This window comes from Octopus sinensis, linkage group LG3 (assembly GCF_006345805.1).
Source record: "Octopus sinensis linkage group LG3, ASM634580v1, whole genome shotgun sequence".
Classification (NCBI taxonomy): domain Eukaryota; kingdom Metazoa; phylum Mollusca; class Cephalopoda; order Octopoda; family Octopodidae; genus Octopus; species Octopus sinensis.
In genome coordinates, this window is record NC_042999.1 from 5,958,210 (window position 1) to 5,982,030 (window position 23,821).

Here is a 23,821-nt window from a genome sequence, read left to right on the forward strand (position 1 = left end):
GCCGAAATAATGTCTTCACCACTTGACCCTTTCTAACCTCTCCTACTTCACCAAAAGCTAGTATAGAGATAACAAGACCACTAACTAAATCTATTGTTCACAAGGATATATCTATCCTTCTGGATCTTTATATAAGCAAGCACACCCCCAAGCAAAAAGCAGTTAGTCACTTGTCAACAACTGAACAAGGCAGCTCGCGACGACTCAATTAGTTAAGGAAAGGACTGCTAGAATATAATGGTCAGTGAGAGAAATGAAAATCCTTAGCAGCAACTGTCAGACAACACCCTACAATTCTCTCTAGCTCTAATTCTGTCCCTTACAATGTCATTCTATCTCTCTTGGTAATTACTACTACTAAACAATGATGAGGACACATACACAAACTTTACTTCGCATGCTTTTGGATGTATCAAAACCTACCCATCGAGGCAAGGTATTGTAATGTAACGGTAAATAAACATTTCCTTAAAACTTCATGCATTGTCCATCTTTTACATCCTACAACATACAACTGCTGTCTCCGATAATTCATAATATTGTGTACCAAATTAATTATTGCTATTACACAGACAACACTAATAGGGATTTCTTTCTGTCTTATTTTCCTGATGGCCGGTCGCTTAAGCGATCTAAGATAGCAGTACGCTATGACATGTGGAATTCCATTGTTTTGGTTCAGAGATGGTGATGTGCATGGAAAGGCAAGCATGCAACACTACGTCTGGAGACAATAAAAAGTTGTCATGCAAAGCTGATGAGCACGAGCTCTGTCAACAATGCAAGAAGAAGTGGCAGTCCAGCCACATCCCGATCAGCGGAGAACGTGGCAACAGTGCAGAAAATTAATACATCAAGCAACTTGTGAAAGTGGACTAACAGAAAAAAAACTATACGTACAGTGTTGCCTAAAGTGAACTTGCGGGTGTGGAAACCACATCATATGCAGGATCCTAAACCTGAAGACTATGACCGCAGAAGTCTAGAAGTCCAGAACTCCAAGAAGTCCAGTTCTCACTGCTTGTGATCTTTACCAGTGGGGTTACACAAAACACAAAACCTCGCACACGGGAAGACTTGGAGACACAGATTCAGGAGGTTCTCAATGATATCCCAGACTACGTCCTTCAGAAGTTCGTTCATTCCATCCCTGGCCGCTAGAGGAAACTTGTTGAAGCCACCGATGCTTACATTGGAATTTGAAGATTTACTTTCATTTTCCTACGTAATAAAGAACATGTACCATTTGTATCAACAAACTTCCAAAAGGAATATGGATTTAATTAACAATTTTTAATGCCTACTTTTCACCCGCCCTTAGTGTGTGTGTGTGTGTGTGTGTGTGTGTGTGTGTGTGTGTGTGTGATGTGTTTCTGTCTGTGTTTGTCTCCCACCACCGCTCGACAACTGGTGTTGGTGTGTTTTCGTCCCCGTATCTTAGCGGTTCAGCAAAGAGGTCGATATAATAAGTACCGGGTTTTCAAAAGAAAGTACTGGGTAGATTCCATTCGACAAAAAATTCATCAAGGCGGTGCCCCAGCATGGTCACAGTCTAATGACTGAAACAAGTAAAAGATAAAAGGTGGGAGAGAGAGAGAGAGAGAAAGAAAGAAAGAGAGAGACAGAGAGAGAGTAAATATATGTAGATGTGCGTGCGTGCGTGCGTTACATTGACAGCTTTTCCTTTTGTCAAATGAAAGTTGCTTAATAACTTATCTAAGTTAATATCAAAATCCAGTTTGTTTATAAGTCTGTGTGAGTCTTGGGTTTTGCGGAAATCATAGGCAATGCCGTAGGAATGTTTTCCCGGGTGAATATTTAAAATCAAGCCCTTTTGTTTAAAATAAGTTCTGGTATATTTCTAGGACCCCTTACAACAGAAGCATTTCCTTCTCTATTTTATCAACACCTCTAACATTATCCACACCAACCGAAGCTTCTCTGTCCCTGGAAGTCCCCACTTTCTGGACACACGATCCGGGTGTGCTGTTTTCGTCTCAGCGCATCACATCAGACAACACCCACACTTCGTTTGTTATCCGCCAGACATCCTGCAGGAGACCCGAAATTTGATAACATTCACGTCATGCGTTCTTTCATAGGAAACTCTCAAATGAGAATTTATCCAACGGATGCCAGAGTCGCAGCAGCAACAGTTGTGGAGGCGCAATGGCCCAGTGGTTAGGGCAGCGGACTCGCGGTCGGAGGATCGCGGTTTCGATTCCCAGACCTGTGTTTATTAAGCGAAAACACTTAAAGCTCCACGAGGCTCCGGCAGGGGGCGGTGGCGACCTCTGTTGTACTCTTTCACTCTTACTTTCTCTCACTCTTTCTTCCTGTTTCTTGTCCCTGACTTCCTACCCAACCGCTGAGCCTGAATGCGCATTCATCCATCCGTCGATGCTCTCGGTGTCGGGGGTTGACCTGCTTTCTCTTCTGCTGGTCTTACGAATAGCAAAGGATCACGTTTCAGACTTCTCCCACTGCTGGGACGAAGACCGCTTCGCTCAACAAACAAACAAGCAGCAACAGTTGCACCAATTATTTATCCCAGAAGAGATGAACAACAAAAGCCCGTCATAGCCTCTCCGACGTACGAAGCAACTACAGTGAGATAACACCATGGATCCGCTCATTTCCAGCAGCTTTTCATTAAACGACTGCCAACTCAGACGCAACACTTCCTAGTTACCACCATGGAGTCAACGAGCATAGCAGAGTTTGCTAAATTGACAGAGAACATCCGAGAAGCTTCAAAACCCCGTTTTAAGTTATACAAGTGACACTAAAACAACTAGTAGGCTCTTCTTGTTAAAGAAAAAAGCTGTTTCTTCAAGGTTATATTTGAAGATTGATTTCACTTTCTGCCCGCACGTCGACATCTGAATACATGTGTGTAACGAACCCTGCATGCATGGAGTGGATTCGATCCAACATAGCCAAATTTAAATCAACACGGCTACAGAACTTTTCCCACAGTGGAACAATGGTTTTTCTCTGACAGCAGTTTTTACATTTTCCCGATGCGAATCTTTTCGGTTTGAACGGCAGTTTTTTCTAGCGGTGTCATATGAAATTGTCACCCATAATTATGACCCTAGTATCGATCTATTGCATTTCAATCTCTTTTAAGGTTAGGGTTAGGGATGGGGGGAAGGGTATCTCTTTTTCTTCACAAATGTAAATAAACCCAATCTGTTTCTTAAACGAGGGACATATTCATACAGCACGGAATGCTTTTTACCTCAATACACATCACTGATTGGTTGAAATTGCAGAAATTGAAGAAATTAAAGACCAAATACCATTACAAACTATAGAATTTTCTCAATAAAGCCAAGAGAAAAAGATGTTTTATAAACACATTCTACCAAGTTTAAAATTTTTTAGTTACCTAGAAATTATGTTAAAAACTGCCGTTCAAACCGAAAAGATCCCCAGATGCCTTTAGCTAGGCCGAAATAATGTCTTCATCACTTGACCCTGTCTAACCTCTTCTACTTCACCAAAAGCTAGAATAGATAACAAGACCACCAACTAAATCTATTGTTCTCAACGATATATCTATCCTTCTGGATAGTTATATAAGCAAGCACATCCCAAGCAAAAATCAGTTAGTCACCAGCCGGGTGACGACTCAACCAAAGTCAGTCACAGTCGGTGACGACTCAATGAGGTCTGGCTGACCAGCCTTGGTCAGAGGGAGAAATGAAGTTTACTGTCAGCAACTTGAGACAACCCCCAACACTTCTCTCCGTTACATATACATCGCATACACATCAACATGTATACATTCTCAGGCATTTACCATGGATTCAACAACCCTGCATATACACAACATGAGCAGAGGCATCACCGCAAACGCACAAACATACATTCATTGCCAGTAATATACGACGGATAGAAGATTCCAGCCAACTTCAACTGCTTTTCATTCAGAAGCTTGGAAAATAGATAAATTAGTTCACATAGGCGCAGGAGTGGCTGTGTGTTAAGTAGCTTGTTTACCAACCACATGGTTCTGGGTTCAGTCCCACTGCGTGGCACCTTGGGCAAGTGTCTTCTACTATAGCCTCGGGCCGACCAAAGCCTTGTGAGTGGATTTGGTAGACGGAAACTGACAGAAGCCCGTCGTATATATGTATATATATGTATATGCGTGTGTGTGTTTGTGTGTCTGTGTTTGTCCCCCTAGCATCGCTTGACAACCGATGCTGGTGAGTTTATGTCCCCGTTACTTAGCGGTTCGGCAAAAAGAGACCGATAGAATAAGTACTGAGCTTACAAAAAGAGAATAAGTCCCGGGGTCGAGTTGCTCGATTAAAGGTGGTGCTCCAGCATGGCCGCAGTCAAATGACTGAAACAAGTAAAAGAGTAAAAGAGCAAAGAGTATACAACAGAGATTCAGATACTCGTGAATATGCTTACAACTTGGAGATTATACAAAGCGACAGGTGTGTGCTACACCGACCCACAGGTGTAAACGCACATGGCTAGGTACGAGTCATTCACATTTACATGAATGGCTGCACACAATTGATTCAAGAATATAAATGTTTTCTCAAATCTACCAGATCATCTTCCCTAATACATCTTCCCTAATACTATTACCTCTATTGAGGTAAAAAAAAACATTCTGTGCCGTATGAATATGTCCCTCGTTTAAGAAACAGATTGGGTTTATTTACATTTCTGAAGAAAAAAAGATACCCTCCCTACCCTAACCCTAAAACAGATTGAAATGCAATAGATCGATACTAGGGTCATAATTATGGGTGACAATTTCATATGACACCGCTAGAAAAAACTGCCGTTCAAACCGAAAAGATCCCAAAATTATATTCTTGCTTATGTTTCACAGTCCTGGCTACGCAGCTTTTCGAATCTCAAATACTGCTTCCAACCATTCCTGTGCATATTCCTATGATATCAATATTTCCTGCATTATCAAGTTTCCCTGGTAGGGGAATTATGTAGCAGGAATATTCTTTTCTACTCTAGATCGACCCAGAATGCAACTGGTACTTAATTTATCAACCTCGAAAGGATAAAAAGCAAAATCGACCTCGGCGGAATTTGAACTCAGAACGTAATGGCAGACGAAATACCTATTTCTTTACTACCCACAAGGGGCTAAACACAGAGAAGACAAACAGATTACGTCGATTATATCGACCCCAGTGCGTAACTGGTACTTAATTTATCGACCCCCGAAAGGATGAAAGGCAAAGTCGGCCTCGGCGGAATTTGAACTCAGAACGTAACGGCAGACGAAATACCGCTAAGCATTTCGCCCGGCGTGCTCACGATTCTGCCAGCTCGCTGCCTTATGTAGCAGGAATATTAGCAATCCCAAATAAAACTCACTGACTAAGAATTAAACTCGAAATCACTGTGGTCTGAGGTTCTTCAATTCTGTGAAAGCATTCAATAAGTTTTATATTGTATCATTTTCTTTTTATAGAATCGATTTTTATGCCTACATTAAATTAATACAATTTGGTTCATAGTAAATTCCTTATTAGTTTTAATTACCTTTTTAACAGAGTTCCTTCAGTTCTGCAATGCCTTCGAAAAAGAAACTTGCATATTTTCACATATACATTTATCCCAGATTTAAATGTCATTGAGCAAATTTAATTCAAACGCCGTGCGTTTCAAATGAAGGCAGAATAACAACTTTTATCGTACTTTTCTCTGAACTGTTCTTTTCACCAATTGTTCTTTTCACCAAATTCCACGACTTTTTACGTTCGTAAAAGATTTGAGTTTAAAAACCACCGAGTAAAAACAATGATTCTGTTGATCAAAGGTCGAAGTAAACTTCGTCCTGCGCCAGGGCAGTGCATCGTATAGAATGCGGTCAGTTGCAGAACGAGGAGATATTTGACTGGTTGATGCAATGGGAAACTTACTGGAATGGGAAACTCGAAGCAAGAATGGAAAATTTCCATGCGATTTAAATATCCAAGTTGCTGAAAAGTGTCCACAGAATGGCCCCCCTGAAATAATGATCTGGATGCGGTCCGACCCCCTTAGAGTGTAAGAAGTTAATGGTCGAATCACCTGCCCTGGGGTGGGGTGTCCTTTTCTGCAGATATTCTGTTGTTTCAGCTCTCTTGAGAGTTTCTTACCGTTGCGGCTGTAGCAAGAATAATTTGATCATTTTGAGAACATAAAATAGTAACAAGTTGAACAGGAAAGGTTTGCTTGCTCCTCTTGGAACAAACAATAAATATCAGACCAGCTTCATGGGGGTCGATTATTTATTTTAATTGACTCAATAACAATCGCTTGTGCATTAATGAGCATATTTATACTATCGTTGCCATAGACATCGGTTGTAATATATATATTTCATCTGGATAAACAGATAAATTTTCATTGAAGCCTATTATAAATATAGAAGCTCAGACGGAGAATAAGAATTGAATTGTGACGAATAAATTTCTGAACTGGTCTACGAAGTGTTTTTGTCGTCCCATTCACGCGCATTTGCCTTTTCAAGGGGATTCTTTATTTCATTCGATGCTACTATAAGCATGATATCTACCACCCATTTTTCTACTATTAATTTATATATATAATATTAATTTTCTATTAATCTACATATATCTTCTATTAATTTTCTACTATAGTATATCTACCAATGCATTTGAATAGGTCTTTGCGACCTTACTTACTGTAAATGACAATGCATTCTCCCAAACAACCCCACTTACGGCCTCAGCAATTAATTCTAACCCATTTAGTTGTCGAGCTGGCAGAATCGTTAGCACGCCGGACGGAATGCTTAGCGGTATTTCGTCTGCCGTTACGTTGTGAGTTCAAATTCCGCCGAGGTCGACTTTGCCTTTCATCCTTTCGGGGTCGATTAAATAAGTGCCAGTTACGCACTGGGGTCGATGTAATCGACTTAATACCTATGTCTGTCCTTGTTTGTCCCCTCTATGTTTAGCCCCTTGTTGGTAATAAAGAAATAGGTACTTTTAAGTTCAGTGGAGGCACATGGCCTAGTGGTTAGAGCAGCGGACTCGCGGTGAGAGATCGCGGGTTCGAATCTCAGACCGGGCGATGTGTGTGTTTATGAGCGAAAACACCTAAGCTCTACGCGGCTCCGGCAGAAGGTAATGGCGAACTTCTGCTGACTCTTTCGCCACAACTTTCTCTCGCTCTTTCCTCCTGCATCTTGCAGCTCACCTGAGACGGACCGGCGTCCTGTCCAGGTGAGGAGCCTATACGCCAAGGAAACCTGGAAACCGGCCCTTATGAGCCAGGCGTGGCTCGAGAAGGAACAAAAAAACTTTCAAGTTCAACAAAGAAATAGGGACACTTTGATTCTTATCATAGAATGTGAATGTAAGCTTGGCTCTGTGATTTATTCCGATGAGTGACCCGGCCTACCATTGCTTAAGGAATATCGGCTGTCAACACAAAACCGTCCGTCATCAAGTGCATTATGTGGACCCAACATCAGGAGCCCATATACAAGCTATTGAGTGATCGTAGCTTGATGCCAAGAATGAAATATTCAAGGAAAAGAAACAGAGGCGCACCAACATTTTCAATCACATTTAGATCATTATTGTTAGAAAATGCTGCTTTTTAAAATGATATCAGATCAATTTACAAACACTAAAATCAATATTTGATGAATTTTTAAAATTTCGTATTATAAGGTGTTAATGATTTTTAATAAATTTTATACTACAAACTGTTTATTATGCTCCTTTCCTTCGGTAGGTTAAGTGTTTAATGATTTTTAATATATTTCTCTCTAGCAACAGTTGGTAGATATCATACTATAGCAGAACCAAAAAAAGTTTCACAAATTATATACGTTCGCGTTTGTGTAAAAAAAATTATTATTCAAGTTTTATAAATTATTTACTTTGTTCAAAAAATATTATTAATATTAATTAATTTTCAAGAATTATTTAATTCATATAATTAATTCATTAATTTTATTCTGTAAAATAGTAATTAATTCATTTATCTGTAAATCGCTATGTTGTCATTCAGGCAGCTAGAAATAGCAGCCAGATTTCCCTCCAATAACACTTTATTGTCTTAAAAAGCAGAAAGGTATCTAAAAAATCCGGGTTTTTTTTTTTGTTTTTGAGGTCAGGTTACTTGATTCCACGCAAAAAATCTGATTTTTTTTTCCATGTGAAAATTCCGGGGGGGGGGTTAACCCCCCCCCTCCTTTCCGGACCAAAATATGGGATTTGCAGCATATTAGGAGGTCAGGGTACTTGATTCCACGCAAAAAATCCGAGTTTTTTTTTTTTTTCTTAGTGAAAATCGTGCGGGTGTTAATCTGTAATTTTACCTTATAATTTGTAGGTACTACTTAAGAAGAGTGGTCGCGGTGCGCGCACTCGTACATCCGCGCTAGCCAGTCGTGACTAGTCGATCCTACAACGCCTACTTAGCAAAGTAAATAAAACACAAAACACAAAGTAAATAATTTTTTTAAACAAAGTAAATAAAACAAAAACACAAAGTAAGGATCGAATAGTCACGACTAGCTAGTGCGGATGCGCGAGTACGCGCACCTGGACCACTCTTCTTGAGTAGTACCTAATTTGTATAATTTTCACTTTTGCTTTATATATACACTAGCAGTATCGCCCGGCGTTGCTCGGGTTTGTAAAGGAAATAACTATATAAGCATTTTTAGAGAGTTATAGCCAAAAAATAGCAAAAAAATGCATTAAAAATTGAAAAAAAATTAAGGTAAATTTTTTTTTAATCGTTGACACATCGTAGATATTTTTAGAGAGTTACTTCCCTTATATAAAAGCGAAAAAAATGCATTAAAATGGAAAAATATGATGGTAAATTTTTTTTTAAATCGTAGACTCATCGTAGACGCGCGCTAATACCCAGAAGGGCTCGATATGAATCACGACTATAAGATACCCGCTTTTGGTTAAACTGCACCGCAAAATGTGGGAGTAGTTACGAATCTAAATCGTAGGAGACAGACACACAACTTCACTCTTATATAAAGATGCTTTTTTTTTTCAGTCATAGAGTTAGATCTATGAAGGTCTTCAGTAGAAAATCCTTCGAATTCTGACTCGCTGCTTGATATAATGAAATTCGTATCCATTTTTTGTCAGAATTACAAATTTTGAAAACACAATAGGAACAAATTTCGGAAAAAAATCTCTCCCATAATTCACGGAATTAAAATTACACTTCGATTTTTGTACAAAACTGTATTTGAAGTGTTTACGAAGTATAATACGTGTTTTCACGAATGTACTAAAGAGATTTACTCTGATATTCTCATTTAAATATGAATAGGTAAATTCGGGCGGTTTGGTAACGAAAGGGTTAAACGGATGCATACATTTATTAATAACTATATATAAGTGTCGTCTGTTTATACATAAACACTGTTTCATACTGCAATTATATATACATATATCTATATATAATATTATATAATAAAATATATACAGAGTAAAATAAAAACCTATTTACCTTTTCTGTATTGTTATAGCAATTCGACCGTCCGTGTGTCTTTGCAAATGTGTTGGAATGATAAGTGAGTTGTGTTTTGGCGCCTTTTTTACTAATAACAAACACACACGTGTTTGTATGTAGTTGTTTGAAACGTTTGTGTTTGCCACTCTCATATATGTATGTGTATGCGTGTGTGTGAGGAATGACACACACACACTCACGCACGCACACATGTACATCAATGCTTTCGGAGTGAAATGTTAAAATATTGAGTTTTCTCGAATTTTGTCTTAATTGGTGGTAAAATTGAAAGAAATTTTTTATGGCATCAACCACTGGAAGTACTCTGAAAAATCATGGGAACACTCTAATTGAAGAAATTGTGTGAGGAGTAAATCGTTATGTATTTATTTGTTTCTGTTTGCTGTTTTTTTTTTTTTAGTAGTGGTTTAAGGTACACTTCTCTCGTTTTATCGAATTAGTTTCACTTTAATCGCTGCAAACTTGCAAAGAGAAAATCGTAGAAATGAGTGATAGCGTGAGTGAATGAGATCGCTCCCTTTTTATGTGTGTGTGTGTGTGCGAGTGCTGTAGCCCACATTAAGAGAAGCATTTGACTCATACACCACAATGTGAGTTTTCTGTAAATTTTGCTTAATTGGGGTTGAAATTTTAAAAACTGGACCTGGCATGACCCGATGCATTCTACTCTTAAAAATGCTAGGTAAATTGTAATTGAAGAAATCCTATATTGTAGATTTCTATAACTGACAAAGGGAGGCAGATAAAATCTGCCTTTTATAATAAGAGATATATGTGTGTCTATCATCATCATCATATATATATATATATATATATTTGTCTATATATATATATATATATATTTGCAGTCAATTCATTCTCTCTTACCTGTTTGTGCCTTCCAAATGCTGTTTTTACTGAGATCTCCCTTTTTAGTAGAAGAAATAGCTATAACCCTTTGACTGCTATTTCTAAATTCGGTATGTGGTAAGGCAACTCGTTGCTAAACCCTTATTGCTTAGTATTACTTAAATTTTCCTCGAATGAGGCTTTTACATGCCGAAGACTACTTGGTGTAATTGATAATTTTTCCAAATTAATTAATTTCACCCTTCATTATTACGGATAACCATATTTTATCTCAGTAGATGACCACAGCATCTTGTTTTGGCTACACGCGGGTGGGAAGGGGCTGTTGACACAATCGTTTCATTCACAAATTGAATTCGGTGATACCAGTTGCGGGTTTTAGCTCGCTCTGATACTAAGTGGAGTTGGTGCCTTCTGGTATCTCAAAATTCAATATATAATCATTTATGATTATAGTATTCTACGCTGAAGAGAAAAGAAGTTTCGGTAAGATAGAATTATTTATTATTTAATATTTAATATTTAATTCGTATGCTTTCCTTAAAACTTGATTCGAAACGTACGTCCGTGGATAACTAAAAAAATGTATGATAGATTGCAGTCAATTCATTCTTCTACCTGTTTGTGCCTTCCAAATGCTGTTTTTACTGAGATCTCCCTTTTTAGTAGAAGAAATAGCTAAACCCTTTGACTGCTATTTCTAAATTCGGTATGTGGTAAGGCAACTCGTTGCTAAACCCTTATTGCTTAGTATTACTTAAATTTTCCTCGAATGAGGCTTTTACATGCCGAAGACTACTTGGTGTAATTGATAATTTTTCCAAATTATTAATTTCACCCTTCATTATTACGGATAACTATATATATATATATTATATATATATATATATATAATATATATATATATATATATATATATACTAGCAGTATCGCCCGGCGTTGCTCGGTTTGTAAGGGAAATAACTATATAAGCATTTTTAGAGAGTTATAGCCAAAAATAGCAAAAAAATGCATTAAAAATTGAAAAAAAATTAAGGTAATTTTTTTTTTAATCGTTGACACATCGTAGATATTTTTAGAGAGTTACTTCCCTTATATAATAACGAAAAAAATGCATAAAATGGAAAAATATGATGGTAAATTTTTTTAAAATCGTAGACTCATCGTAGACGCGCGCTAATACCCAGAAGGGCTCGATATGAATCACGACTATAAGATACCCGCTTTTGGTTAAACTGCACCGCAAAATGTGGGAGTAGTTACGAATCTAAATCGTAGGAGACAGACACACAACTTCACTTTTATATATAAAGATATAAGCCACGTAGTTATATACACATACTTTGTTATATACACATTCTTAAAAGAAAATGTTATTTTGAACACAACATTTACAAAGAATAAAATATTTTTTGGTTTTTCTTAACCCTTTCGTTACTATATTTCTGACCAAAATACACCCCTTATGTGTTTCAATTAATTTCTAACGTAATCATAAATTAGTCTGGTTTCATTAAACAACTATAACTTTTTTATTTATGAATATATTAATCTGATTTTTGGAAGATAATTTAGTGAAATGTTCTCAACCAATTCTATACTATAATTTTTGTCACAAAGTGACTCTAATTGCAGGTAGATACAGGTAAATTCAACAATATATAAAATTATTAAAATTTTGTTCAAACATCGCTATAGAAAATGGGTTATTAGCTAATATTCAATTGGGTATACAACAAAATTTTACGATAGAATTTGTTATTCTGGGTAACTTTCTAATACCCATAATAATATTTATGGCAAAATAGGCCTTAATTTCATTTAAGGTTGTGGGAAATAACAAACTATCGTTTCTTTCGCTTTGTTTAGGTTGAGCGTAACAGTTCGTTTCCGCCGTAATGATTTCAAATAGGCTCATTCAAAAAAGTAAAAAGAAATAGTCTAAGGCTTTACTCTTCTGGGAAAGTCTGTGGCTTGGTCCAGTTTCTTCAGAAAAATCACCGAAAGAAACAGTTTTTAAATTTTCACTCCATTCAGGTGCCAAATCATTTTCTTTATCGCTGTCGGAGATCTCGGATTCACTGTTTTCACTTTCGGAAAATGAAACATCAGATTCATTATCAAATACCACATGCTTTTTTTTTCAGTCATAGAGTTAGATTTATGAAGGTCTTCAGTAGAAAATCCTTCGAATTCTGACTCGCTGCTTGATATAATGAAATTCGTATCCATTTTTTGTCAGAATTACAAATTTTGAAAACACAATAGGAACAAATTTCGGAAACAAATCTCCCATAATTCACGGAATTAAAATTACACTTCGATTTTTGTACAAAACTGTAGTTGAACTGTTTACGAAGTATAATACGTGTTTTCACGAATGTACTAAAGAGATTTACTCTGATATTCTCATTTAAATATGAATAGGTAAATTCGGGTGGCTTGGTCACATTAACCAAAATTTTTTATATATACATATATATATTTGTCTATATATATATACATATATTTGTCTATATATATATGTCTATATATATATATACTTGTCTATATATATATGTCTATATATATTATACTTGTCTATATATATATATATACTTGTCTATATATATATATACACACACATATATATATATATATATATATATATATACTTGTCTATATATATATATATATATATAATATATATATATATATATATATATGTCTATATATATATATATTGTCTCTCTCTCTATATATATATATATTTGTCTATATATATATACTTGTCTATATATATATATATACTTGTCTATATAACGGGAAGCTTTATGAAAATAGACAAAAGACGAAGGCAGGTGGAAAACAAACGAACAATTGTATTAGTATGGCGCTCAGGAAATATAAATAAAACAAGTCTTTTACGTTTCGAGCCTACGCTCTTCGACAGAAAGATATACAGAAAAAACAAGGAGAGAAAAAATGCGTGTAGGAGCTAACGATCTATCATGGTGTCGGGCAGTGGTCAGACGCTAGATACATATATATATCGCATCCCTCCCATCCCATCCTCCCATCCTATCCCCCACACCTTCTCCCACATACACCACATCTACCCCCACCCTCTGCCTACCCACCCCAACTATACCCTCCCCACTCTCGCCTCCTTCACCTCCCAACAACATCACACCACACCACACCAGACCATATACATATATATATTGTCTATATATATATATACACATATATATATATATATTTGTCTCTATATATATATACAATATATATATATATATTTGTCTATATTAAACTTAGATATGTTTCGACCAAAGTTGGTCCGCCATGTCTAACTTATAGCACCACCTGAGAAGATATATATATTTCTCTCTCTCTCTCTCTCTCTCTCTATATATATATATATATATATATATATATATATATATATTTGAGTGTGTGTGTCTATATACATGTGTGTGTGTGTGCGTGTGGTTAATAATATGGTTAATATAAAGCGTTACGCCTTTCAGAAAATCAAAAAAAAAATGTGTGTAATAGGTGTAAAACAACTTCCTATGAACGAATATGAAAAAAAAAATGCACGCACGCGAAAGGGGGGTGGGGGAGAGGCCTCGGAAAATTCACATCGGGAAGTTCCGAAAGCGTCTGAGGGGCTGACCCGGGCACCAAAACAAAAAAAAATAGTGTAATAGGTGTAAAACAACTTGCTCTAAACGAATATGACAAAAAAATGCGCACTCGCGAAAGAGGGGTGGGGGAGAGGCCTCGGAAAATTTATATCGGGAATTTCCGAAAGCGTCTGAACCGGGCACAAAAACAAAAACAAAAACAGCGTAATAGGTGTAAAACAACTTGCTCTAAACGACTATCATGAAAAAAATGCGCGCTCGCGAAAGGGGGGTGGGGGAGAGGCTTCGGAAATTTCCCATCTTCAGTCCACGGCCTTTAAACTAAGAAAAATAGTTGTAATTGGTGTAAAACTACTTGTTCTAAACGAGTATCAAGAACACACACTCACACACGAATCATAAACTCCGTATTTTGTAATATTTCGCAAAAAAAATAATAAAGAGAAGAAATTCTGGAAAAAGTGAAGAAATGTTGGATCTCCGCCATGTGAATCAAAATACGTGTCAGAAACATCTTGAAATACTACAGAAATTATGTTACGAAAATGATAATGTATACATACCTCTTTGAGTGGTCCATCGACAGTGTTGATAAAGAAATGAGATGGGTTGCGTTTGGAGGAAAAAATTATCTCGGGCCAGGATAAAGACTTGCTGCTGCCAATAAGAATACGTGTATCCTCTTGGCAGCACGTTTAATGCTGTCCATAAAAAGGAACTTGGCGAGGTATTGTTTTAAGTAACAGGCACGAATGCCTGGGCGAACAAACGATCTCTTAACTGACCCCCACAATCTCTCTATCGTCTGTGTGTGCACCGATGCGTTTGTCGGATCCACAAAGTTTTCACTGTGGTTGATGCGGAAGTGGGTATACCCGAGATTTCCAAGAGAGTTATACGCAGCCCAAGAATCGCTATATACTACAGACCCTTGGCGTATATATCGGGTAATTAAGGCATCTCGCCTTTCCTCTTCACCACACTCCTATGAAAGAGGTATCAAAACTTTTTTTTTGCCTACTCGCTCTATCCCACCGAAAAGCCAGATAGTTTTTGTGAGTCTTCCACGATTGTATTTTCTCCTTACAATAACTGTTTCATCGATCTCTACTTCAACTCCTGGTCCACCGATTTGGTCCTGGTAATTCTCTACCCAATGCTGACAAACCTCGGAGCAGAAGGATCGCCAATCAATTGAGGTCGGATACGAAATGTTCAAATTTTCCACGACTAATGCATGCGACCAACAGTCTGTAAGGAAGTAATTCACAAATAACAGGACTTTACTGGGTGGTATCTGACTCCGCTCCAAAAATGTGTTGCTGTATAGGGATATTGAATATCCACATTGCGTTGGCCTTTGCACATCGGAAGATGTTTGTATTTTCGCGCAATGTACATGGTAAATTGCATCTAGGGCAGTCAACTGTGCTGGAAATGATATTATGTTTTCGAAAGAAATCTAATGCCTCACTGTCATTAGTAAATCGGCGAATCCCATCCTGTAATGTTAATTCACATGAATTGCAAAGTGCCATTCTCTATCATACAACTTAACGCTTGTGTATCTACGACTGAAATGAATAAGAACTTGTTGGTACCAAGGAGCGGGAAATCCTCCACACCAGAAGATGGGATGAGTAAACACTGGTCAATGAAAGGTCAGTCTTTTGTCTAAGAACAGTTGTTTACAAGACGATTGTTGGTACCAAGTTCTTATCAAATGTCCTTAAGGACAACTGTCCTTAGGGGCCTGGACTTGAAAAGAGATAATTTTTTCCTCCAAATGCAACCCATCTCATTTCTTTATCAACACTGTCGATGGACCACTCAAAGAGGTATGTATACATTATCATTTTCGTAACATAATTTCTGTAGTATTTCAAGATGTTTCTGACACGTATTTTGATTCACATGGCGGAGATCCAACATTTCTTCACTTTTTCCAGAATTTCTTCTCTTTATTTTTTTTTTTGCGAAATATGTACAAAAATACGGAGTTTATGATTCGTGTGTGAGTGTGTGTTCTTGATACTCGTTTAGAACAAGTAGTTTTACACCAATTACACTATTTTTTCTTAGTTTAAAGGCCGTGGACTGAAGATGGGAAATTTCCGAAGCCTCTCCCCCACCCCCCTTTCGCAAGCGCGCATTTTTTTCATGATAGTCGTTTAGAGCAAGTTGTTTTACACCTATTACGCTGTTTTTGTTTTTGTTTTTGTGCCCGGTTCAGACGCTTTCGGAAATTCCCGATATAAATTTTCCGAGGCCTCTCCCCCACCCCTCTTTCGCGAGTGCGCATTTTTTTTGTCATATTCGTTTAGAGCAAGTTGTTTTGGTGCCCGGGTCAGCCCCTCAGACGCTTTCGGAACTTCCCGATGTGAATTTTCCGAGGCCTCTCCCCCACCCCCCTTTCGCGTGCGTGCATTTTTTTTTTCATATTCGTTCATAGGAAGTTGTTTTACACCTATTACACACATTTTTTTTTTGATTTTCTGAAAGGCGTAACGCTTTGTGAATCACGATGGAGATGAAATAAAGGGCCGTCCAAAGACATTCTCCATTATTCTTTCTAATGAACCTGGTTGCTTGTGGTGAATGAAAAATCTTTGTTTTCTTTTTTTTTATCCTCAATAATCATCGTTGCGATATTCCACGACGTAGTTGTCTAATCTGCTAGACATAGTAGCCAAAACTCCACAAATCTCCCTGAAATCACACTCTACCGTTGTAAAAGTGAATGTCTCATTTGTTCCTACGTATTCCTCAACACTCGAACTCTTAAGAAAAAGAGAATCGATGGGGCGATCAAATGTTGGACACGTTCGTTAGTCTCCTGCGAGAATACTGGCCTGTGGTTAAATAACTTTCGACTTGCTCTATGTGACTCGATAGGGGAGAGGGGAGACATCGTAGTAGTAGTGGCTGAGAGCTTCGCTTGTATTCCGAGTGAATACAACTTACCATTGGCCACCCGTTTGTTATTGTGAAGTGAGTGGCGTATGAATAACTGGGATCTCTTATTATAAAAGGCAGATTTTATCTGCCTCCCTTTGTCTCTTATAGAAATCTACAATATAGGATTTCTTCAATTACAATTTACCTAGCATTTTTAAGAGTAGAATGCATCGGGTCTTGCCAGGTCCACTTTTTAAAATTTCAACCCTAATTAAGCAAAATTTAGAGAAAACTCACATTGTGGTGTATGAGTCAAATGCTTTTCTTAGTGTGGGCTACAGAACACGCACACGCACACACACAGTGTGCAACGAATAAAGTGAAAGTAATTCACTTTTTGTAGTGACTGACTCTTTCACTCTGCCTCCCACTTCCGCTTTACACACATAGACACGCAAATATATAAATAAAATTGTAAGCTAACGTGTGTGTGTGTGTGTGCGTGAGTGTGTGTGTGTGTGTGTGTGTGTGTGTGTGAGAGGGTGCGTGTGTGTGTGTGTGTGTGTGTGTGTGCGTGTGCGTGAGTGTGTGACAGGAAAGTTTTTAGGACGAATATAAGACCTAACGTATATCCAAGTAGCAGAAAGATCGCCCAAAAGTGTATAAAGATATTTAAATGTATTTGTCTGTGTGTGCGTGTGTGTGAGTGTGTGTGTGCGTGTGTGTGTGTGTGAGGGTGCGTGTGTGTGTGTGTGTGTGTGTGCGTGAGTGTGTGACAGGAAAGTTTTTTAGGACGAATATAAGATCTAAAGTTATCTCTAAGTAGCACAAAGATCGCCCAAAAGTGTATATAGATATTTAAATGTATTTATATATTCATCTATACACACATGTATGTATAATGTGCGTGTATATATTTCCATAGAGGTAACCATTCAATCCATACAAAGTTTTTTAGGATGAAAATATTTATATATAAAAGAAAGGTTGTGTGTCTGTCTACTCCGATTTAGATTCCTAACTACTCCCACATTTTGCGATGCAGTTTAACCAAAACCGGGTATCTTATAGTCGGGATTCATATCGAGCCCTTCTGGGTATTAGCGCGCGTCTACGATGAGTCTACGATTTTACAAATAATTTACCATCATTTTTTTCCATTTTAATGCAAATTTTTTTAAATAAAGGGAAGTAACTCTCAAACTTCACACCAATATGCGTGCTCATATGCGACGTAATATCACATCAGCAGCATTTCCTCACTCCCTCCTTGCACTTGGCGAAGGCAAAATACCAGGGGATGAAAATGGTAATATTGCCATCGATTCCATTTGTACCATTGTTAAGACGCCTTCTGATCTCAGAGATGCAGTGTTCCCAGATTTACAAGCTAATTATCAGAATATGGATTGGATTGGCAAAAAGGCTATACTCGCCCCGAGGAATAAAACTGTTCACCATATTAATGATGAAATGCTAAAACTCATTCCTGGGGAAGTCTATGTATATCAGTCTATCGATACAACTCCTGACCCAGAGGACGTCATCAACTATCCAATAGAGGTACTCAATTCCTTTGAGCCCCCCGGACTACCACCACACTTTCTCAAACTTAAAGTTGGTGCCCCTATAATGCTCATCAGAAATTTGGTTCCCCCAAAACAATGCAATGGCACACGTTTGATCGTTAAGTCCTTATCTCCCACCGTAAACTTATATCAATATTTGCCTGAATAATCATCATAATTCAGTGCAATCATTAACAGAACTTTCAAGCAATTCAGCCCCGAGCAACGCCGGGCAATTCTGGTAGTGTTTTATAACTTGTGAAGTTTTTCACAGAGAGAGAGAGAGAGAGAGAGGAAATAGACAGAGAGAAAAGATAGGGAGAGGGGAGAGAGGGAAGAAAGAGGAAATCGACAGAGCGAAAAAAGAGAGAGAGAGGAAATAGACAGAGAGAAAATAGAGGGGAGAGAGAGGAAATAGATAGAGAGAAAAGAAAGGGGAGAGAGAGAGGAAATAGACAGAGAGAAAAGAAAGAAAGGGAGAGGGGAGAGAAAGGAAATAGACAGAAAGAAAAGAGAAAGAGAGAGAGAGAAAGAAAGAAAGAGAGAAAGAAAAAAGAAAGAGAGAGAGAAAAAGAAAGAAAGATAGGGAAAGAAAGAGAGAGAAAGAAAGAGAGAAAGAAAGAGAGAGAGCTAAGTAGCCTGCTCGGTTCGACATCCTTAACCCCCCTCCACGCACAACTGACAATAGTCACGTCCCAGTTGTCACTTTCACTTCTGATTGTTGTTGAAATACTTTTTCACGGAGATTTTTTTAAGCCAACAGGTAAGTTAATTAAAACAGGCATACTACTATAATTATTTCGATTTTTTCCTTTTTTTTTTAATTTGTTAGTTAGTGAAGATATTTTTTGCGAACATTTTAGAACTTTTTTAGCTTTTCTTTAACACAGTTTTTAAGATCCTTCATAGAACTGGTCTTTTCTCTTGTTACTATCGCTTTGTTTGAGGTGACCAAGGCTCTCGACGGATTATTTTAACCTACTTTTTGATAACTTTTATCAAAATGAAGACTTATTATCTTATTTCTAACTTTAAGATATTTCGTTTAATTCCTATTTTCACCTGAAATACGATGTCTTCACAGACTTGCTGCCACTTTCAATCCAAAATGGTCAAACATTGATACTCAAATCGTGTCGTTCGTTCTTTTCAAGTTCTGCTCTGTTTGAGAAAAAAAAAAACCTGGTCTTTCTTCGCTCCTAATCTTACCCCTTTTATCTTTTTATTAGGAAAGTAATTGCCTTTGAATTAAGTTTAAAACTTTGTAAAAATTTGTTTTCGAGATGTGTAAAATTGAACAGATATCGATCGTAGGAGCTGATCTACTGGATCCATATAAAGTTTTCAAACTTTATTGAATGTTTGAAAACGATCCTAATTAAAAATTAATATCTTTGCTTTGAAAGGAAACTCACTTCTATGAATTAGTGGGGTTTAACAGGGCTGTAACAGGCACTTAAAGGGTTTTTTTTTTTTTTCAAGATTTTATTGTTCAAAATTAATTCTAGAATTTATAACAGAAACCCCTCTCTCTCTGGGCAGTATTTCTCCCAACATGTAATATTTTGTATATATCAGACTACATGACCCAAAAAACCCTTCATTTACGACAGTGGGATCAGATTTTGGGGGAAAATTAGGCTGTTATTTCTAGCAGCGAATCGTCTCACTACACGGGCACCTTTCATAAGATTGAAGTAAACATCACTATTATTTTGTAGTATATCAGTTCTGGTCAAGGCACCCTAATCATAATCGGGATTTTAATCCTCGAATATGCCTATTAAAACAAGGATGATATGAATTTGAGAAAGATTTAACTGCAGGTCAAGGGTCCTTTTGAATTTTTTTTTGTAATACCAAGACAGTTGCCATACATTGACGTCTCTTTGTAAGACCAGTAAACCCACCAGAAAAAAACCCCCAACTCCCTCTCTCGATCTCGAGAGTTCATGCGGGGGGTGTTTTAACTTTAAAACAGTGGTTCCCAAACTTTTTCAGGCTGCCACCCAGTTGACACCCGGGCCTCATTCCTATCGCCCCCCCTCTTTGACCACCCTATTATCGTCCCCTGGATCTTTCCACTGCCCAATCTGGGAACCACTGTTGGTACTACTTAAGAAGAGTGGTCCAGGTGCGCGCACTCGCGTAAGCTAGTCGTGACTAGTCGATCCTTACTTAGTGTTTTTGTGTTTTATTTACTTTGTTTAAAAAAATTATTTACTTTGTTTTAAAAAATTATTTATTTTGTGTTTTATTTACTTTGCTAGGTTGTCGTTGTAGGATCGACTAGTCACGTCTAGCTAGCGCGAGTGCGCGCACCGGGACCACTCTTCTTAAGTAGTACCCCACTGTTTTAAAGCAAAATGGTTTTTGCTTGGTTTTCATAAGGCTTCTCATTAATCGATCACTCGTACAACCTACTCATTGTAATCTCTCTTCTCTTCAATCAATTAGCCTCTAATCAAATTGCTGAATTGACGGAACTCTTCTGCCGATCCCTGTATATTCCAAAGCTTAATTATGTCACCGTTTTCTCCCCCATACGCAAAAGCATTACTCTTTCACACCCACCCTATAAGATTCCCAGATTCAGTCTAAATGCCACACCTCAAACATTGTTTTTTTAACAGCAACAAAACCACTGTTACTCCTGTCAAGAAAATATCATTGCACCACACCCTTCTAATCATGAGAAGCACTCGGCCAGAGCCATCAAAATTCCTCCAAATGTTGGGCCACAAGGAATCACCGGGGAACACATCCTGGTCCTTCTCTTCAGGAGCAGGAGACTTTTGGCCCTCTATAAAAGCTTAAGTGAGGCTCACAATTGATTATTGTTCTCACACCTGGACCAGTCCTGCTGCTCTGCACACACACATCCTAGACTGCAAATAGAAGACGGTCACCTGACTGATTAGCATAAAGTCACTCACGGACTTGTTCCAGCTTTGGATCCACATTTTACTGACTCTTCTCTGTCTCTTTCTTTTCTACCACGGCTCCGATGGCCTTTGCTCTTCAGAGCTGGCTGGATTCATACTACCTTCATCCAGGCACTCCTCCCCTCGTATTATCCTTGTTATGTCTTTCTTTTTACTAATCACCCCATGCAATCCTTCTTTGACCACCCAGAATTCCTTCTTTTTATGCATTTTTCCCCTCTCGCTGTTGACCGACAAACTGGTTTATTTATTAACCCTTTCATTACCAACCTGGCTGAAACTGGCTCTGGCTCTGTAGTATAAATGTCTTGTTTTCATAAATTTTGAATAAAAATCTTCCACCAAACTTTAACCACAATTGATGTTCTTAACACTAGCTTAATGATAACTAAGTTATTTTACTAAATTCTTTGTTATATTTAAACTTAATTGTAAGAAACAGAGCATCTCAACAGAAATATGGTAGCAAAAGAGTTAAAGTCACCATATTTTTAACTCTTTTGATATCAATCCAGCTGAAACCGGTTCTGGCTCTGTAGTACAAATGTTTTGTTTTCATAAGTTTTGACTTAAAATCTTCCACCAAACCTTAGTCACAATTTTTGTTCCTAACACTAGCTTAATGATAACGAAGTGATTTTACTAAATTCTTTGTTATATTTAAAATGAATTGTAAGAAACACAGAGCATCTCAATAGAAATACAGTAGCGAAAGGGTTAATGGTGTCAATTTTGCTTGTCTGGAAAGGCCTGCAAAGAAGGTTATGAAGCTGGTCCTTTCTCCCAGACCCAGTGAATAAAAACCTCAAATTACTGGCAGAATCTGTATAATAAGGTTGGACCGAAGGAGCATGGCTTAGTGGTTCGGGTATTCAGCTCTCGATTATAAAGTTGTGAGTTCAATTCCTGGCAGCGTATCGTGTCCTTCAGCATGACAACTGGCTCGGGAATGAAATTTGCTTGGAGGTGGGGAATCCAGGTCCAAACATCTTTACAAATAAGGTCCTTTTTTTTTTTTTAAATTCTTTTTTTCAGTCATTTGACTGTGGCCATGCTGGAGCACTGCCTTTTAGTCAAACCCCAGAACTTATTCTTTGTAAGCATAGTACTTGTTCTATCGCTCTCTTTTGCTGAACTGCTAAGTTACAGGGATGTAAACACACCAACATCGGTTGTCAAGCGATGGTGGAGGTGACAAACACACATATATATATATGGCAGGCTTCTTTCAGTTTCCACTTACAAGGCTTTGGTCGGCCCAAGGCTTTTAGTACAAGACACTTGTCCAAGGTGCCATGCAGTGGGACTGAACCTGGAACCATGTGGTTAGGAAGCAAGCTTCTTACCACACGGCCACTCCTGTGCCTATATGTTATTTTTGTTCTTTGAGAAGAAACCTAATTCAAGGTCCTTTTTACAGATCCCTTTTCATTCACTGTTTTCTAAACCTGAGAAAAGCAAGTAGTGGGTGCAAATTTTGATTTTGCACTTCACAGAAAGACATTCTTTCAATACGAAATTTTAGGGGTCACATGCCCACTCCCTGCACACCCTGTTCCTGGGCCCATGAGCAAGACACGTTATGTTGTGCCAATCCACTCCAGCTGGCAAAAATGAGTTGTACCTGTGATTCAAAAGGGGCCAACCTTGTCACACTCTGTGTCACACTGAGTCTTCCTGAGAACTGTGTTAAGGGTACAACGTGACTGTGGAGTACTCAGCCACTTGTACATTAGTTTCACAAGCAGGCTGTTCTGTTGATCAACTGGAATCTTTGTCATTGTAACCAACGGGGGTTCCAGTTAACAAGACATCTAACAATCTCCCCCAAAAACATTTCTCATTTCTCCTCTCTTATCTCAGGCCCTCGATTGATCTGAACCTATGGAAAACAGCAATTATTGTACAACTAGCACTATGACCCTGCGACGCCGGGTCATAGTGCTAGTGCATGCATATACAGCTGCGTGCGTGCGTGCGCACATACACGCGAGTTCTGTCCAAATCTCCGACCAATCACATACAGCTAGCTGGCATTCAATTGGCGTATCAAGTTTCAGGCATTTTGATTGGGTTTTGGATAGAAAATTCACAAAAAAGTCACTTCTAATTGATTTTTTTAATGGCTTTGCAGGGTGACTGGGGAAATGTAAAGATGTGCACGACCACCCTTGGACGGTTTTGAATGACTTGCCAGATTTGACTGGGCCTGATGAAGCCTTCTGGCTTCACAGACCCCAGTAGAACCGTCCAACCCATGCTAGCATGGAAAACGGACGCTAAATGATGATGATGATGATAGAAAGTGCGTGCCCTCTAACTGAAAAATTGTGGATTTGTATAAAGGACACACACACACACACATTTTGCCATTTATATATAGTGAGATGAGATTTGCAGGGTGACTGGGGAA

General features: G+C 38.0%; 1 protein-coding gene across 1 annotated transcript in view; it reads left to right on the forward strand.

Annotated features, from left to right (window-relative positions):
* The first annotated feature begins 19,149 nt into the window (after window positions 1-19,149).
* LOC115209164 (CD81 antigen-like) overlaps window positions 19,150-23,821 on the forward strand; it is a 34,658-nt gene continuing 29,986 nt past the window's right edge. Inside the window, exon 1 of the mRNA XM_029777391.2 lies at window positions 19,150-19,226. The gene's annotated coding sequence lies outside the window, so the exon portion shown is untranslated. The remainder of the gene's footprint in view (window positions 19,227-23,821) is intronic.